We start from the raw sequence: 6,151 nt of genomic DNA on the forward strand, positions 1-6,151 counted from the left end.
CTAGAATAAATCATTAGCTATTCTCTGAGCATTTTTTCCTTTCTGACTCGTAATGAAAACAAGTCATTAATGCTTAGGGTCCTGAGTGGATAGCAACCTTTCCATTCTCCAGTATTATCATGAAGTTTCAAGTTTTTTTGGTTCTGTTTTGTTTTTTTGTTGGTTGGTTGTTGGTTTTAATAAGCACTTCAGTGCCAGAAAAATCTGTTTAATTTTGTTCCCGTCACTTATCATTATATGAAACTAGAGACTTAGAGGCTTTGGGAATTTCATAAAAGCTTTCCTCAGAGGTCAACATAGCACATAAAATGATGACAGTATGTAAGGTGTACTAGAACACTGCTACAAAATGTACCTAGTATTATTAGTCACTTTACAATCCAACAATGTTCTCATTAGAATTATTCCTCGGTGAATGAAGTTGCATCACTAGGGTCAATAGCAACAATAACAAAGTCAGTGATGTGGTACTTGTGAATTGGCGTGGAGCCAAAAACTGAAATATCCACACTGAGGATCCATGAACTCCACAACTGTGGGATACTCTTAAAAATAACTTGGGACTCTAGAGGGGATTAGTTTCTACAGTCTTACAGAATTAAATATAAATATAGTTTTGTTTTTTTGGTCACTGGTTGGTAGATTTGATCAAGTTTATGTGACAATGTTAGCAATTTCATCCATTTCCAGATAATATTAATACTGTCATTGTAATTTGAAAAGGTCAACTTCAGTTTGAAGATGCACCCTTACCAAAACACCGAAAAAGTGGATCCTTTCTTCTTATTAAATTGTAAATATATTTTTGCCACTCGAAGGAAGGACTGAAAGAAAGATGAGAGGGAGTGAAATTAACATGCAGGAGTGTTTTGTCTCTTCTGCTGGGCATTTTCACTTATATTACATCATCCTCTCGGCAATCCTATTTCCCATGGCAATAATATATACTGGCTTACAATAAGGCTGCAAACTTCATAATAACATTTCATATAGTGAAATCACCAGGGTGTCTTGCCTCATAAACCTGGTTTGCGGTACAGCCAAGTTCTCTGGCTGTAAAGCCAATGTGTTTTTAAGACACCATTTTTTTTTGAGGGTCATCTTGCCCCATCAGTCTTGTTTATTTCTGAAAATAGTCTAAGGTGACTGTCAGCTATTATAGAAGGTAATTCTTTCAATGAAATTAATGCAGATGAAATTGTCTTCATAATATTATACATTTATCTTCACATCATTATGATGCATGACAGTTTAAAAAATTATAAATTGAATACATCTTTTTAAAATCTTGTGGAAGATCAAAAATGTGATTTTAAAAGTTATAAAAGTGTCACTCATGTTTTAAGATTAATTCATTTATATACTAGCATTTAGAAATTATTTAGCTAGTAGACTTCCCTGAAATGAGCTAGGATGTTTTCATAGTTTGTGACAAAGAACAGGAGACAAAGATAGTAAAATTTACACTAACTTATGTGATATGTATTACATATGTTATTCTTTTTCAGGGATTTAAAAATCCCAGAAAATATAAATTGTTCATAACCTACCTTTTACTTATTTTGAAATATGAGACAAACAGTTGTTTTCTTCAGGGGAGGATTACATGAGACAGCCTTTGCTTTGTTTGAAAACCCTTTACTTGCAAATTTTGTGTTAATTATTAGCAATATATTTCAGCATGATATTTTTCCATATTCTCAGATACAATATACATTTAGTTCTCAATCATTAAGTACGTCACTAAATTTAAAATATTTAAAATAAAACTGTATGTTTGCATGTGCTTTCAGTCTATACATGTACATCAAAGGATTCACATCCCATATGTTATGACCATGTTGATAACGTAATGTTAAATTACTGTATTTATCCAACAAACTTTAACTTAGTATTATTATATGCCAATTACTAGATTCATTCCAGAGGTCATAAAAATGAATGAGGTAGTTCTTGCTATCTGGAGAAAAAAAGTGGAAAAAGATAGCACCAATACAAATAAAATTACACATTTTGATACATGATAAATGACATGAAAAAAATTGCTAGTTTTTTCAGATACAACTAGTTTATTCTCTGTTCTGACATGTGTGTGTAGCTTTCATTTTTTAAATGTCTAGGTTTGAATGAAAATTTATATATCAGTAATTGTAATTAATGTTTAAATAGCCTTTTATTAGTGGGATCAATCTCAGTCACAATATATAACAAAGATATCTGTCTGAAAGTATGCACTATGAAAGATAGAGACATTTATTGAAGAAGATACAAAAAAACAATTGCAGATAACACAATGATGCCTCAGTCCCCTTCAAAGTGGGCACCTTGGGACCTCACACAGTTCTCTGAATTTATTGATTGCAGCCTGTACACATTCAACATTCTCAAGCATTCAGCTTGTCAGGACTTCTGGAATGTGGGTCACTTTTAGTAGATTCTTGGCCATCTTTGAAGCATTTATGCCACTTGTATTTGCACTGCACTCATTGCACCATCTCAAAAAGCCTTCTGAATCATCCAATAGTTTCCATGGAGGAATGTTCAAGCTTAACTCAAAATTTCAAGTAGATTCACTGTGTTACTTGTTCATTTTAAAGTTACATAGGACACATGCTCATTCAATGGCTTCCACCACCCCCACTGACTAGTACAGTGAAGTCATCATTATTCATGCATGTACATTCCAGTCCACTCTCCTTGGCTGCCAGGTTACACTGATGATGCACAAACCATTCTGGTTATGATAACAATGGGTGGAACTTTCCAGGACCAATCTTGTATTTTTGTTGATGTAGTATTGTCTTCTGCTTGCCAATACCCTTTATAAGAGTTCAATCTTAAGTGAAATGAATGCCAAGGGTGTTTCTTTGTGTAATCTTATAAGATGTCCATAACAATGTCGTATTAGCTTTCCCTGTCCCTTTCTGTATCGTTTAGATTATTTTGGTTTCAAATTTGGCATATTTAGCTATAAAATTATTTTTGGAGGGGGTTACTTTTTGAGAATGTTATCTATGTGTTACTATTATTAAAAATAAAACTCCCACAAAATATGTGGGAGTAATATTTAATAGCTATAGATCCCTAAAGAGTTATCAATTTCATCCAGATTTTCAAAAAATGAACATTAAGTTAGAAAACTAATTTTTGAGTTTAAAATTCCTCTCATGATGGTAATTTAATTCTCCTTATTTTAGATTTTGTGTATGTCCGATTGCCTTTTTCTTAATCAGGTTAGTTATTTGCATAAATACAGTTTGTTATTTATGATTTCTCAATGCAGTCTTTTGTAGTCATAAAATACATATTTTATATTCATAATATATATCATATGTAATATTTACTATAACATATATTATGTACTATTTTAATGTTATTCACATCTTTGTTCAGAGCACTGCTCTGTCATCTGGTTTTTCCTTTAAATATACAAAAATTCAAAGGTGTCATAAGTCAAGCCACTGACTTCCCCGCCACGGAGCAACAGCTGCCTCACTCGATTCCAGGTGGCAGTAGGAGGGTAACAAAGCTTCACTTTGATACATTTAGGTACCAGAAAATCCATAATGTAATTCAGCAGTAATATATAGGAAGTGATAATTCCAAATAAGACACTAAAAGAAAAACTTGCCTTGGGAAATTTAAGCCACATTTCAGTTTTAAAAACTCAGATGAAATGTGACTCATTATATCATGAATTTCTTTTTAATTTTAGTTGTGGTTATTCCTCCACTGCCTTTCATAATTTATGGAATTAACTAGGACAAATAACAATTTTGATAATTTGTTTTTCTTAGTCATCAGCATTCATTCCATCACTATAAACTCCCACTTCTATTATTTCATATACCTTAGAGTAAATACACATGACTGCCGCCAATGTCATTACCCTCATATAAGTCACTATTATTTCTGGCCCGGGTAGTTGCAATAGATCCTTAATTTATATACCTAAATTCACATTTTTATTTCTCAAAACATTTGCACAGTAACTAGTATGATCTTTATAAACATAGATCTGATGTAATTTCACTTAAAATTAAAATATCTCCATAATAAAACTCCTAGAAAATAACAAATAAGAAAACCTAGATGACCTTGTGTATGACCATGCCTTTTTAGTTACAACACAGAAGGTGCAGTCAGTGGAAGGCATAACTTACAAGCTAGACTTCACTAACATGAAAAACTTTGCTCTGCAACAGTCAATATCAAGAGAATGAGAAGAAAGCCTGCAGACTGGGAAAAATATTTACAAAAGGTGCATCTGATAAAGAACTGTTATCCAAAATATATAAAGAATTCTTTAAATTGCAGCATAAGAAAATAAACAACATAATTTGAAAAATGAGCCAGTGACCTTGATAGGTGCCTCATTAAAGAAGATATGCAGATGGCAAGTAAGCACATGATGAGATGCTCTACGCCATACAGCATCAAGGAAACACGAATTAAAATAGCAGTGAGAGACCACAACATACCTATTAGAATGGTGAAAATCTGAAACACTGACACCACCAAATGCTGGTGAGGATGTGAAGCAACAGAAACTCATCCATTGCTGGTGGTGATGCAAATGATTCAGCCACTTTGGAAGATAGTTTAGATGTTTCTTGCAAAACTAAACACATACCATTTGATCCAGCAATCATGCTCTTTAGTAATTAATTACCCAAAGGAGTTGAAATTACATCCACACAAAAGCCTGCACATAGATGCTTATAGCAACTTTATTCATAACTACCAATGTCTGAAACCAACCAAGATGACCTTCAGTGGGTGAGTGGGTAGATCAACTGTTGTACATCCAGACAATGGGATATTATTTAGTGCTAAAAAAATGAGTTTTTGAGCCATGAAAAGACATGGAGGAAACTGAAACTCACATTACTTGGTGAAAGATGTTAATCTGAAAATGTTACATACTTTGATTACAACTATATGACATTCCAAAAAAGACAAAATTATTGAGACAGCAAACATCCATACAGTGATTGTTAGGGGCCGGTGGGGTGTAGAGATGACCAGGGGGAACACAGAGGGTTTTTAAGGCAGTGAAAATAATTTGTATGAAACTGTAATGATGGATATATACTATTATGCATCTGTCCCAAACCATGATTTATACAGCACCAACAATGAACTGTAATGTAAACTTTAAATTCTGGGTGATTATGGTGTGCAATTAGGTTCTTCAATTGTAGTAACTGCCCCACTCCGGTAGAGGATGTTGACTGTGGAGGGATGCTATGCATGTGCAGGAGAAGGGTGTATATGGAGAATCTCTGTACCTTCCTCTCTATCTTGCTGTGAGTCTAAAATTTAATGCTAAAAAACGAAGTCAAGAACAATCTCGATAGCTTTCCATCTCTTCAAAGTTAATCTGAAATCATTAACATGAACTATAAGTCCTTTGGTGAGCAAAATTCCACCTGCGTATCTAATATCATCTTGCTCCACCTTCGGTCTCACTCAGTGCAGTCATTTTATCAATGTTTTATGTGCGCTAAGCTCTTTTTCCATCTGCGAACCTTGTGTGTGTGGTTCATTTTGCCTAGTCATCTTTACCTATTTCTCCTTTACCAGGTATCAATTTTATATCATTTTTCCCAGAGAGGTAGATTGTAACCATGCAGTCTATAACATCATCTTTTTCTTACATATAAGTTGTGATTTCATATTTAGTGATTTATTTATGTCTTCACTGTACTAATTGCTTTAGTTGACAAGATCTATGTCTGTTTGTCCACCAGTGTACGTACTGCATGTCCTACTTTAATAATTAGCCTAGAGTCACTCAAAAATAATACTTTTGGCTTCCTGATTGAATATTAATTTACTGTCAGTAAATTTCTTTCAAATAATTATCTTGTCCTTATAGCAATCATGGCTAGCAGGTTATTAATACTTATATGTTGTAGATACAAAAAAAAAACAAATATTAAAAAGCATCCTAAATCCCAAAGTAATACAAATTCAGATGGTAAAACAAATTTAAATCCTCATTTTCTACTAACATCAGTGGTATTTATTTATATCCTTTTGAAAATCTATTAAATTGGACAAATTAAGATGTCATGGCACTCAACATTTGAGCTGTCTATAAAAAGCATTATATTTTTAAGATTAACAGATTTTAATTTTTAGCCTG

The sequence above is a fragment of the Phyllostomus discolor genome, chromosome 11 (genome assembly GCF_004126475.2).
Source record: "Phyllostomus discolor isolate MPI-MPIP mPhyDis1 chromosome 11, mPhyDis1.pri.v3, whole genome shotgun sequence".
Classification (NCBI taxonomy): domain Eukaryota; kingdom Metazoa; phylum Chordata; class Mammalia; order Chiroptera; family Phyllostomidae; genus Phyllostomus; species Phyllostomus discolor.